The sequence below is a fragment of the Chamaea fasciata genome, unplaced genomic scaffold, assembly GCF_029207755.1.
Source record: "Chamaea fasciata isolate MVZ Bird 193981 ecotype frontalis unplaced genomic scaffold, bChaFas1.0.hap1 SCAF_133, whole genome shotgun sequence".
Taxonomy (NCBI): Eukaryota; Metazoa; Chordata; class Aves; order Passeriformes; family Sylviidae; genus Chamaea; species Chamaea fasciata.
In genome coordinates, this window is record NW_027094218.1 from 70,534 (window position 1) to 84,567 (window position 14,034).

Below are 14,034 nucleotides of genomic sequence, written 5' to 3' on the forward strand. Positions count from 1 at the left end.
GGCTTCTGCGACTTAGAATTCTGAACAGTGCACATTACTCCCAGAACCAAGCTGTCAGAAGCTGGAACCCTAACTGTCCTTGGAGTGCCCAATGTCTCCTACAACCTGACATTAGGAACGTAGTCGGTGAGTATAGCTTCCCACAGAAAAGACCCACCGTTCCTGCACAGAACTCTCGGCCACGGAGTGGGCTGCTAACTGATAAAAATAAGTTCAGCACAGGACTTCTGCCAGATCCAAGCATCCAGAAGCTGGAACCCTAACTGGCCTTGGAGCGCCAAATGTCTGCTACAGCCTGACATCACGAACTTAGTCGGTGAGTATAGCTTCCCACAGAAGAGAGCCACTGTTCCTGCACAGAGCTCTGTGCCCGGGAGTGGGCTTCTGCCACTTAGAATTCTGAACAGTGTACTTACTCCCACAACCAAGCTGCCATGAAGCTGAAACCCTAGCTGCCCTTAGACTGCCAAACACCCCCTGCCAACTGACATCAGGAACTTGGAGGGGTGAGTTTAGCTTTCCACAGAAAAGACCCACCATTCCTACACAGAGCTCTGGGCCACGCAGTGGGCTGCGAACTGAAAAAAATAAGTTCAGCACAGGACTTCTGCCAGATCCAAGCATCCAGAAGCTGGAACCCTAACTGTCCTTGGAGTGCCCAATGTCTCCTACAGCCTGACATTAGGAACTTAGTCGGTGAGTATAGCTTCCCACAGAAGAGAGCCACTGTTCCTGCACAGAGCTCTGTGCCCGGGACTGGGCTTCTGCCACTTAGAATTCTGAACAGTGTACTTACTGCCACAACCAAGCTGCCATGAAGCTGAAACCCTAGCTGCCCTTAGACTGCCAAACACCTCCTGCAAACCGACATCAAGAACTTGGAGGAGTGACTTTAACTTCCCACAGAAGAGATCCACCGTTCCTGCACAGAGCTCTGTGCCCCGGAGTGGGCTTCTGCCACTTAGAATTCTGAACAGTGTACTTACTCCCAGAACCAAGCTGCCATGAAGCTGAAACCCTAGCTGCCCTTAGACTGCCAAACACCCCCTGCAAACTGACATCAGGAACTTGGAGAGGTGAGTTTAGCTTCCCACAGAAGAGAGCCAATGTTCCTGCACAGAACTCTTGGCCACGGAGTGCACTGCTAACTGATAAAAATAAGTTCAGCACAGGACTTCTGCCAGATCCAAGCATCCAGAAGCTGGAACCCTTACTGGCCTTGGAGTGCCAAATGGCTCCTACAGCCTGACATCAGGAACCTGCTGGGGTGAGTTTAGTTCCCCACAGAAAAGACCCACCATTCCTACACAGAGCTCTGTGCCCCGGAGTGGGCTTCTGCCACTTAGAATTCTGAACAGTGCACATTACTCCCAGAACCAAGCTGTCAGAAGCTGGAACCCTAACTGTCCTTGGAGTGCCCAATATCTCCTAAAACCTGCCATAAGGAACTTAGGGGGTGAGTATAGCTTCCCACACAAGAGAGCCACTGTTCCTGCACAGAGTTCTGTGTCCGGAAGTGGGCTTCTGCCACTTAGAATTCTGAACACTGCTGCACTTCTCCCATAGCCAAGCTCCCAGAAGCTGGAACCCTAACTGTCCAGCGAGTGCCCAATGTCTCCTACAACCTGACATTAGGAACTTCAGGGGGTGAGTTTAGCTTCCCACAGAAGAGACCCACAGTTCCTGCACAGAACTCTCGGCCACGGAGTGGGCTGCTACCTGATAAAAATAAGTTCAGCACAGGACTTCTGCCAGATCCAAGCATCCAGAAGCTGGAACCCTAACTGGCCTTGGAGTGCCAAATGTCTCCTACAACCTGACATCACGAACTTAGTCGGTGAGTATAGCTTCCCACAGAAGAGAGCCACTGTTCCTGCACAGAGCTGTGTGCCCTGGAGTGGGCTTCTGCCACTTAGAATTCTGAACAGTGTACTTACTCCCACAACCAAGCTGCCATGAAGCTGAAACCCTAGCTGCCCTTAGACTGCCAAACACCCCCTGCAAACTGACATCATGAACTTGGAGGGGTGAGTTTTGCTTCCCACAGAAAAGACCCACCGTTCCTGCACAGAACTCTCGGCCACGGAGTGGGCTGCTAACTGATAAAAATAAGTTCAGCACAGGACTTCTGCCAGATCCAAGCATCCAGAAGCTGGAACCCTTACTGGCCTTGGAGTGCCAAATGGCTCCTACAGCCTGACATCAGGAACCTGCTGGGGGGAGTTTAGCTTCCCACAGAAGAGACCCACAGTTCCTGCACAGAGCTCTGTGCCCGGGAGTGGGCTTCTGCCACTTAGAATTCTGAACAGTGCACATTACTCCCAGAACCAAGCTGTCAGAAGCTGGAACCCTAACTGTCCTTGGAGTGCCCAATGTCTCCTACAATTGACATTAGGAACTTAGTCGGGAAGTATAGCTTCCCACAGAAAAGACCCACCGTTCCTGCACAGAACTCTCGGCCACGGAGTGGGCTGCTAACTGATAAAAATAAGTTCAGCACAGGACTTCTGCCAAATCCAAGCATCCAGAAGCTGGAACCCTAACTGTCCTTGGAGTGCCCAATGTCTCCTACAACCTGACATTAGGAACTTAGTCGGTGAGTATAGCTTCCCACAGAAGAGAGCCACTGTTCCTGCACAGAGCTCTGTACCCGGGAGTGGGCTTCTGCCACTTAGAATTCTGAACACTGCTGCACTTCTCCCATAGCCAAGCTTCCAGAAGCTGGAACCCTAACTGTCCTGCGAGTGCCCAATGTCTCCTACAACCTGACATTAGGAACTTAAGGGGGTGAGTTTAGCTTCCCACAGAAGAGACCCACAGCTCCTGCACAGAGCTCTGTGTCCCGGAGTGGGCTTCTGCCACTTAGAATTCTGAACAGTGTACTTACTCCCACAACCAAGCTGCCATGAAGCTGAAACCCTAGCTGCCCTTAGACTGCCAAACACCCCCTGCAAACTGACATCAGGAACTTGGAGGGGTGAGTTTAGCTTTCCACAGAAAAGACCCACCGTTCCTGCACAGAACTCTCGGCCACGGAGTGGGCTGCGAACTGAAAAAAAATAAGTTCTGCACAGGACTTCTGCCAGATCCAAGCATCCAAAAGCTGGAACCCTAACTGTCCTGCGAGTGCCCAATGTCTCCTACAACCTGACATTAGGAACTTAGTCGGTGAGTTTAGCTTCCCACAGAAGAGAGCCAATGTTCCTGCACAGAACTCTCGGCCACGGAGTGCGCTGCTAACTGATAAAAATAAGTTCAGCACCGGACTTCTGCCAGATCCAAGCATCCAGAAGCTGGAACCCTTACTGGCCTTGGAGTGCCAAATGGCTCCTACAGCCTGACATCAGGAACCTGCTGGGGGGAGTTTAGCTTCCCACAGAAAAGACCCACCTTTCCTACACAGAGCTCTGTGCCCCGGAGTGGGCTTCTGCCACTTAGAATTCTGAACAGTGCACATTACTCCCAGAACCAAGCTGTCAGAAGCTGGAACGCTAACTGTCCTTGGAGTGCCCAATGTCTCCTAAAACCTGCCATTAGGAACTTAGGGGGTGAGTATAGCTTCCCACAGAAGAGAGCCACTGTTCCTGCACAGAGTTCTGTGCCCGGAAGTGGGCTTCTGCCACTTAGAATTCTGAACACTGCTGCACTTCTCCCATAGCCAAGCTCCCAGAAGCTGGAACCCTAACTGTCCTGCGAGTGCCCAATGTCTCCTACAACCTGACATTACGAACTTCAGCGGGTGAGTTTAGCTTCCCACAGAAGAGACCCACAGTTCCTGCACAGAACTCTCAGCCACAGAGTGGGCTGCTACCTGATAAAAATAAGTTCTGCACAGGACTTCTGCCAGATCCAAGCATCCAGAAGCTGGAACCCTAACTGGCCTTGGAGTGCCAAATGTCTCCTACAGCCTGACATCAGGATCCTGCTGGGGTGAGTTTTGTTTCCCACAGAAAAGACCCACAGTTCCTGCACAGAACTCTGGGCCACGCAGTGGGCTGCTAACTGATAAAAATAAGTTCAGCACAGGACTTCTGCCAGATCCAAGCATCCAGAAGCTGGAACCCTAACTGTCCTTGGAGTGCCCAATGTCTCCTACAGCCTGACATTAGGAACTTAGTCGGTGAGTATAGCTTCCCACAGAAGAGAGCCACTGTTCCTGCACAGAGCTCTGTGCCCGGGACTGGGCTTCTGCCACTTAGAATTCTGAACAGTGTACTTACTGCCACAACCAAGCTGCCATGAAGCTGAAACCCTAGCTGCCCTTAGACTGCCAAACACCCCCTGCAAACTGACATCAGGAACTTGGAGAGGTGAGTTTAGCTTCCCACAGAAGAGAGCCAATGTCCCTGCACAGAACTCTCGGCCACGGAGTGCGCTGCTAACTGATAAAAATAAGTTCAGCACAGGACTTCTGCCAGATCCAAGCATCCAGAAGCTGGAACCCTTACTGGCCTTGGAGTGCCAAATGGCTCCTACAGCCTGACATCAGGAACCTGCTGGGGTGAGTTTAGTTTCCCACAGAAAAGACCCACCATTCCTACACAGAGCTCTGTGCCCCGGAGTGGGCTTCTGCCACTTAGAATTCTGAACTGTGCACATTACTCCCAGAACCAAGCTGTCAGAAGCTGGAACGCTAACTGTCCTTGGAGTGCCCAATATCTCCTAAAACCTGCCATAAGGAACTTAGGGGGTGAGTATAGCTTCCCACAGAAGAGAGCCACTGTTCCTGCACAGAGTTCTGTGTCCGGAAGTGGGCTTCTGCCACTTAGAATTCTGAACACTGCTGCACTTCTCCCATAGCCAAGCTCCCAGAAGCTGGAACCCTAACTGTCCTGCGAGTGCCCAATGTCTCCTACAACCTGACATTACGAACTTCAGCGGGTGAGTTTAGCTTCCCACAGAAGAGACCCACAGTTCCTGCACAGAACTCTCGGCCACGGAGTGGGCTGCTACCTGATAAAAATAAGTTCAGCACAGGACTTCTGCCAGATCCAAGCATCCAGAAGCTGGAACCCTAACTGGCCTTGGAGCGCCAAATGTCTCCTACAGCCTGACATCACGAACTTAGTCGGTGAGTATAGCTTCCCACAAAAGAGAGCCACTGTTCCTGCACAGAGCTCTGTACCCGGGACTGGGCTTCTGCCACTTAGAATTCTGAACAGTGTACTTACTGCCACAACCACGCTGCCATGAAGCTGAAACCCTAGCTGCCCTTAGACTGCCAAACACCCCCTGCAAACTGACATCAGGAACTTGGAGGGGTGAGTTTATCTTTCCACAGAAAAGACCCCCCGTTCCTGCACAGAACTATCGGCCACGGAGTGGGCTGCGAACTGAAAAAAATAAGTTCAGCACAGGACATCTGCCAGATCCAAGCATCCAAAAGCTGGAACCCTAACTGTCCTTGGAGTGCCCAATGTCTCCTACAGCCTGACATTAGGAACTTAGTCGGTGAGTATAGCTTCCCACAAAAGAGAGCCACTGTTCCTGCACAGAGCTCTGTACCCGGGACTGGGCTTCTGCCACTTAGAATTCTGAACAGTGTACTTACTGCCACAACCAAGCTGCCATGAAGCTGAAACCCTAGCTGCCCTTAGACTGCCAAACACCCCCTGCAAACTGACATCAGGAACTTGGAGGGGTGAGTTTAACTTCCCACAGAAGAGATCCACCGTTCCTGCACAGAGCTCTGTGCCCGGGAGTGGGCTTCTGCCACTTGCAATTCATAACACTGCTGCGCTTCTCCCATAACCAATCTCCCAGAAGTTGGAACCCTTACTGGCCTTGGAGTGCCAAATGTCTCCTACAGCCTGACATCAGGAACCTGCTGGGGTGAGTTTAGTTTCCCACAGAAAAGACCCACAGTTCCTGCACAGAGCCCTGTGCCCCAGAGTGGGCTTCTGCCACTTAGAATTCTGAACAGTGCACATTACTCCCAGAACCAAGCTGTCAGAAGCTGGAACGCTAACTGTCCTTGGAGTGCCCAATGTCTCCTACAAACTGACATTAGGAATTTAGTCGGTGAGTATAGCTTCCCACAGAAGAGAGCCACTGTTCCTGCACAGAGCTCTGTTCCCGGGAGTGGGCTTCTGCCACTTAGAATTCTGAACACTGCTGCACTTCTCCCATAGCCAAGCTCCCAGAAGCTGGAACCCTAACTGTCCTGCGAGTGCCCAATGTCTCCTACGACCTGACATTAGTAACTTCGGGGGGTGAGTTTAGCTTCCCACAGAAGAGACCCACAGCTCGTGCACAGAGCTCTGTGCCCGGGAGTGGGCTTCTGCCACTTAGAATTCTGAACAGTGTACTCACTCCCACAACCAAGCTGCCATGAAGCTGAAACCCTAGCTGCCCTTAGACTGCCAAACACCCCCTGCAAACTGACATCAGGAACTTGGAGGGGTGAGTTTAGCTTTCCACAGAAAAGACCCACCGTTCCTGCACAGAACTCTTGGCCACGGAGTGGGCTGCTAACTGATAAAAATAAGTTCAGCACAGGACTTCTGCCAGATCCAAGCATCCAGAAGCTGGAACCCCTACTGGCCTTGGAGCGCCAAATGTCTCCTACAGCCTGACATCAGGAACCTGCTGGGGGGAGTTTAGTTTCCCACAGAAAAGACCCACAGTTCCTGCACAGAGCTCTGTGTCCCAGAGTGGGCTTCTGCCACTTAGAATTCTGAACAGTGCACATTACTCCAAGAAGCAAGCTGTCAGAAGCTGGAACCCTAACTGTCCTTGGAGTGCCCAATGTCTCCTACAACCTGACATTAGGAACTTAGTCGGTAAGTATAGCTTCCCACACAAAAGACCCACTGTTCCTGCACAGAACTCTCGGCCACGGAGTGGGCTGCGAACTGTAAAAAATAAGTTCTGCACAGGACTTCTGCCAGATCCAAGCATCCAAAAGCTGGTACCCTAACTGTCCTGCGAGTGCCAAATGTCTCCTACAACCTGACATTAGTAACTTAGTCGGTGAGTATAGCTTCCCACAGAAGAGAGCCACTGTTCCTGCACAGAGCTCTGTGCCCCGGAGTGGGCTTCTGCCACTTAGAATTCTGAACAGTGTACTTACTCCCACAACCAAGCTGCCATGAAGCTGAAACCCTAGCTGCCCTTAGACTGCCAAACACCCCCTGCAAACTGACATCAGGAACTTGGAGGGGTGAGTTTAGCTTTCCACAGAAAAGACCCACCGTTCCTGCACAGAACTCTCGGCCACGGAGTGCGCTGCTAACTGATAAAAATAAGTTCAGCACAGGACTTCGCCAGATCCAAGCATCCAGAAGCTGGAACCCTTACTGGCCTTGGAGCGCCAAATGGCTCCTACAGCCTGACATCAGGAACCTGCTGGGGGGAGTTTAGTTTCCCACAGAAAACACCCACAGTTCCTGCACAGAGCTCTGTGCCCGGGAGTGGGCTTCTGCCACTTAGAATTCTGAACACTGCTGCACTTCTCCCATAGCCAAGCTCCCAGAAGCTGGAACCCTAACTGTCCTGCGAGTGCCCAATGTCTCCTACAACCTGACATTAGGAACTTCGGGGGGTGAGTTTATCTTCCCACAGAAGAGAGCCACTGTTCCTGCACAGAGCTCTGTGCCCGGGAGTGGGCTTCTGCCACTTAGAATTCTGAACAGTGTACTTACTCCCACAACCACGCTGCCATGAAGCTGAAACCCTAGCTGCCCTTAGACTGCCAAACACCCCCTGCAAACTGACATCAGGAACTTGGAGGGGTGAGTTTATCTTTCCACAGAAAAGACCCCCCGTTCCTGCACAGAACTATCGGCCACGGAGTGGGCTGCGAACCGAAAAAAATAAGTTCAGCACAGGACATCTGCCAGATCCAAGCATCCAAAAGCTGGAACCCTAACTGTCCTTGGAGTGCCCAATGTCTCCTACAGCCTGACATTAGGAACTTAGTCGGTGAGTATAGCTTCCCACAAAAGAGAGCCACTGTTCCTGCACAGAGCTCTGTACCCGGGACTGGGCTTCTGCCACTTAGAATTCTGAACAGTGTACTTACTGCCACAACCAAGCTGCCATGAAGCTGAAACCCTAGCTGCCCTTAGACTGCCAAACACCCCCTGCAAACTGACATCAGGAACTTGGAAGGGTGAGTTTAACTTCCCACAGAAGAGATCCACCGTTCCTGCACAGAGCTCTGTGCCCGGGAGTGGGCTTCTGCCACTTGCAATTCAGAACACTGCTGCGCTTCTCCCATAACCAATCTCCCAGAAGTTGGAACCCTTACTGGCCTTGGAGTGCCAAATGTCTCCTACAGCCTGACATCAGGAACCTGCTGGGGTGAGTTTAGTTTCCCACAGAAAAGACCCACAGTTCCTGCACAGAGCTCTGTGTCCCAGAGTGGGCTTCTGCCACTTAGAATTCTGAACAGTGCACATTACTCCCAGAACCAAGCTGTCAGAAGCTGGAACCCTAACTGTCCTTGGAGTGCCCAATGTCTCCTACAACCTGACATTAGGAATTTAGTCGGTGAGTATAGCTTCCCACAGAAGAGAGCCACTGTTCCTGCACAGAGCTCTGTGCCCGGGAGTGGGCTTCTGCCACTTAGAATTCTGAACACTGCTGCACTTCTCCCATAGCCAAGCTCCCAGAAGCTGGAACCCTAACTGTCCTGCGAGTGCCCAATGTCTCCTACAACCTGACATTAGGAACTTAGTCGGTGAGTATAGCTTCTCACAGAAGAGAGCCAATGTTCCTGCACAGACCTCTGTGCCCAGGAGTGGGCTTCTGCCACTTAGAATTCTGAACAGTGTACTTACACCCACAACCAAGCTGCCATGAAGCTGAAACCCTAGCTGCCCTTAGACTGCCAAGCACCGCATGCAAACTGACATCAGGAACTTGGAGGGGTGAGTTTAGCTTCCCACAGAAAAAACCCACAGTTCCTGCACTGAGCTCTGTGCCCGGGAGTGGGCTTCTGCCACTTAGAATTCTGAACACTGCTACACTTCTCCCATATCCAAGCTCCCAGAAGCTGGAACCCTTACTGTCCTTGGAGTGCCAAATGTCTCCTACGACCTGACATTACGAACTTGGAGGGGTGAGTTTAGCTTCCCACAGAAGAGACCCACAGTTCCTGCACAGAGCTCTGTGCCCGGGAGTGGGCTTCTGCCACTTAGAATTCTGAACAGTGCACATTACTCCCAGAACCAAGCTGTCAGAAGCTGGAACCCTAACTGTCCTTGGAGTGCCCAATGTCTCCTACAAACTGACATTAGGAACTTAGTCGGTGAGTATAGCTTCCCACAGAAGAGAGCCACTGTTCCTGCACAGAGCTCTGTGCCCGGGAGTGGGCTTCTGCCACTGAGAATTCTGAATAGTGTACTCACTCCCACAACCAAGCTGCCATGAAGCTGAAACCCTAGCTGCCCTTAGACTGCCAAACACCCCCTGTAAACTGACATCAGGAACTTGGAGGGGTGAGTTTAGCTTTCCACAGAAAAGACCCACCGTTCCTGCACAGAACTATCGGCCACGGAGTGCGCTGCTAACTGATAAAAATAAGTTCAGCACAGGACTTCTGCCAGATCCAAGCATCCAGAAGCTGGAACTCTTACTGTCCTTGGAGTGTCAAATGTCTCCTACAGCCTGACAGAAGGAACCTGCTGGGGTGAGTTTAGCTTCCCACAGAAAAGACCCACCGTTCCTACACAGAGCTCTGTGCCCCGGAGTGGGCTTCTGCCACTTAGAATTCTGAACACTGCTGCACTTCTCCCATAGCCAAGCTCCCAGAAGCTGGAACCCTAACTGTCCTTGGAGTGCCAAATGTCTCCTACAACCTGACATTAGGAACTTAGTCGGTGAGTTTAGCTTCCCACAGAAGAGAGCCAATGTTCCTGCACAGAGCTCTGTGCCCGGGAGTGGGGTTCTGCCACTTAGAATTCTGAACAGTGTACGTACTCCCACAACCAAGCTGCCATGAAGCTGAAACCCTAGCTGCCCTTAGACTGCCAAACACCCCCTGCAAACTGACATCAGGAACTTGGAGGGGTGAGTTTAGCTTTCCACAGAAAAGACCCACCGTTCCTGCACAGAGCACTGTGCCCCGGAGTGGGCTTCTGCCACTTAGAATTCTGAACACTGCTGCACTTCTCCCATATCCAAGCTGTCAGAAGCTGGAACCCTAACTGTGCTGCGAGTGCCAAATGTCTCCTACAACCTGACATTAGGAACTTCGGGGGGTGAGTTTAGCTTCCCACAGAAGAGACCCACAGCTCCTGCACAGAGCTCTGTGCCCGGGAGTGGGTTTCTGCCACTTAGAATTCTGAACAGTGCACATTACTCCCAGAATCAAGCTGTCAGAAGCTGGAACGCTAACTGTCCTTGGAGTGCCCAATGTCTCCTACAACCTGACATTAGGAACTTCGGGGGGTGAGTTTAGCTTCCCACAGAAGAGAGCCACTGTTCCTGCACAGAGCTCTCTACCCCAGAGTGGGCTGCTAACTGATAAAATTAGGTTCAGCACAGGACATCTGCCAGATCCAAGCTCCCAGAAGCTGGAACCCTAACTGTCCTTGGAGTGCCAAATCCATCCCATAAACTGACATCAGGAGACTTATGGGGGGAGTTAAGTTTCCCACAGAAAAGACCCACTGTTCCTGCACAGAGCTCTGTGTTCGGGAGTGGGCTTCTGCCACTTAGAATTCTGAACAGTGCACATTACTCCCAGAACCAAGCTCCCAGAAGCTGGAAGCCTGGCTCCCCTTGGACTGCCAAATGGCTCCTTAAAACTGACAATCTGAACCAGAGAGGTATATTTACTTTCCCCAGAAAAGCGGCCACCGTTCCTGCACAGAGCTCTGTGCCCCGGAGTGGGCTTCTGCCACTTTCAATTCGGAACACTGCTGCACTTCTCCCATATCCAAGCTCCCAGAGGCTGCAACCCTAACTGTCCTTGGAGTGCCAAATGTCTCCTACGACCTGACATTAGGAACTTAGGGGGTGAGTTTAGCTTCCCACAGAAGAGACCCATTGTTCCTACACAGAGCTCTCTGCCCTGGAGTGGGCTGCTACCTGATAAAATTAAGTTCAGCACAGGACATCTGCCAGATCCAAGCTCCCAGATCCTGGAACCCTAACTTTCCTTGGAGTGCCAAATCCATCCCATAAACTGACATCAGGAGCCTGCTGGGGTTAGTTTAGGTTCCCACAGAAAAGACCCACCGTTCCTGCACAGAGCTCTGTGTTCGGGAGTGGGCTTCTGCGACTTACAATTCTGAACAGTGCACATTACTCCCAGAACCAAGCTGCCAGAAGCTGAAACCCTAGCTGCCCTTAGACTGCCAAACACCTTCTGCAAACTGACATCAGGAACTTAGTCGGTGTGTATAGCTTCCCACAGAAGAGACCCACCGTTCCTGCACAGAGCTCTGTGCCCGGGAGTGGGCTTCTGCCACTTGCAATTCTGAACACTGCTGCACTTTACTCCCAGGTCCAAGCTGTCAGTAGCTGCAACCTTGGCTCCCCTTAGACTGCCAAATGACTGCAACCGAGTTGCACATAGTGAACAGCACAGAAAAAAGAAACAACACGGATGTGAACGTCCAGAAAATCTAACTGTTAAGTAAGAACCATCTGTAAGCATCACTGTTTATTAACTATCGCTACCATTGTCTGTATACAGCTGTATGTTGCTTCTATAAAGACATAAGTGTGTGGAATATATGTCTTCCTAGAGTTAGAATTCAATTTGTTTTGGTAAGTTTATGATATGGGGATAAGACATAGAATGCCCTAGGGTGAGTTTATGCCGCTTGTATCCCCAGTCGCTTGTTCTGGACCTTTAAGACTGATTTTGAGAGCTAAGCAAGGAAAGAAAATGGTTGCAGTTTGTTTTAAGAAAACGACTTTCACTCCTCTGAATACCCTCTCTCGTATATTCAGCTCAAGCACAGACAGACTGCAGCACAAAGATGTGCTTTGCTCTTGGTTTCAGCTAGTTAGGGCAGAGAAGTTCCCTCGCTATTTGTTTTCCTTTTTCTTAGGACTGTTTAAACCTGCTGCAGACTGAAAAACCCAGAGCAGCGCCGAGAGCTGGCACCTGCAGCCCACGGGGCCTGCACCTGAGCATTTTATCAACACCAGAACAGCTGATAAGAGACCAAAAGAGCTCAGCTACAGCCCACAGCAAAGACTTTCTGAAGTTACCATCTCGCTTCAAAATAACAAAAAGTTTTATTATTTCATATTATTCATTCTTTATGCTTGCGACCACTTTGTTTGTTAAACAAATAGGTTTTCCCACTTTTCTCCAAAGAAATTCTTTGCAAAAGCAGTTTAAAAGAAAGAGACTGTTTAGGTTTACTTTCCAGAAGAACCCCATTCAAAGGTTTCCTCTCAAATTTACTCTAAACCCCGACAGCAACAAACAAATCAAACTACACAACAAAGAAGTCACAAATAAATTTCAATTAAAAACACCAAAACAAATCATTCCTAACTCAAGAAACCCATAAACCTCAAACCATCAAAACAAAAATACCACTTATAAATACACACAAAACCAAAAAAATTAATGTAACTATAAACAATACCTTTCAAATGATCCATAAGTATAAAACATATACTGCAATCAAACAAGCCAAATAAATTAACCCCTATACTATAATAAACAATAATCCAATTACAAATATTAGGAAACACAAAAAATTACCTACATTCCACTACCTCAACCCACCAAAACAAACACTACATACTCACCATGATAAAAGCCACCGCTAAATAAATAACCTCCCCTATACCTCACCCTACAGCCACTTCCACCATTGTAAACCTTAGAAAACATTTCCTTTAAAAATACAATATCTCACCAAAAAAAAATATTTCAACAATAAAACTCAGTTCAAAAACAATCTGATCTACATGTAAACTAAGAAACCTACCACCAAATAAATAGACCGTATCCCTTAGCATACACCATCTACAAACAAAATAAAACTACACAAAAAATTATTGAAAACCACCTTAAAACAACTAAACAGAAAAAAACTTTTAAAAATATTAAAATTGCATCTAACAAAACCTCCACCGGCCAGGCTGGCCCTAGGTAATCTGAATCCCTACATACAATAAACAAAAACAAAACCCCAATCGCACGTATCAGAAGCCTATTTAAAAAAAAAAAAAAAGTTACTTAAATTAATTCTACCTCAAATACAAACAAACCCATCCATACAGTTACCTTCGCTCAAAAACCAAATTACAGGCAATAAATAATACCAAAAAATAAAACAAAACACTATGTACCACCAAAGAATGCAATATTGAATAAAAGCACCATATAAGTAATAAAGTAATAAAAGCACCGCATAGAAGTACCACTATTTATTAAAATCCCAGGTGAAGGGGGATTCCCCCAGTTTGAACACAGACAATAAAATGAGTTTCTTTCCTCAATTTAAACTCTTTTGTCCTCAAAACCCCCTTTTTTTTTTTCTAGGGACGCCAGGGAAGGATTGGGAAGACAAAATTGAAAGGGAAAAGGAGAAAAGTCCCCCCTACAAATCCACACCGGCTCACCTGCTCCTGCTGCCCGGCACAAAGGTTTGTCCCTCGGCATCTCCTGAAGCAATACTCCATATCCGAGGGTTCCCCCAAACTCTGTAAGACGAGCTCGCCATCATCCCGTAAGACACTCCAGAGAGCCTCGCAGAAGCTGCTCCCTCCGGCAGCTCCACGCTAGACTGAGCTGAGGCTCCCCGCGTAAGCAGCTCGGGCAGGAGCCACCTGCCCCTCATTATCCTTTACAGCTCACGCCTGCGGCTGCTCTGTCCCCTCGTTATCCTAACAGCTCACGCCTGCAGCTGCTGCCAGCCCGAGGGTGAGGGCGGGGCAGAGGGAACTTGCTGCAGACATTTCACTGTTTGCACCGACACACTGGGGCACCGGGCTTTGCTTGCTAGGGATAAGCAAAAATTAAAGAGTTGACTTTTCTTGTTGTCATCATCCTTGAAGAAAGGAAAAATATATCAGGACTCGTGTGACTTCTCTGTGAACACAAAGTGCAAGGAA

General features: G+C 49.5%; 1 long non-coding RNA gene across 1 annotated transcript in view; it reads right to left on the reverse strand.

The window, feature by feature from the left end:
- Nucleotides 1-13,794, reverse strand: part of LOC136304607 (uncharacterized) — a 70,051-nt gene extending 56,257 nt beyond the window's left edge. Inside the window, exon 1 of the long non-coding RNA XR_010724697.1 lies at nucleotides 13,543-13,794. This is a non-coding gene — a long non-coding RNA (uncharacterized lncRNA). The remainder of the gene's footprint in view (nucleotides 1-13,542) is intronic.
- Nucleotides 13,795-14,034: the final 240 nt, after the last annotated feature.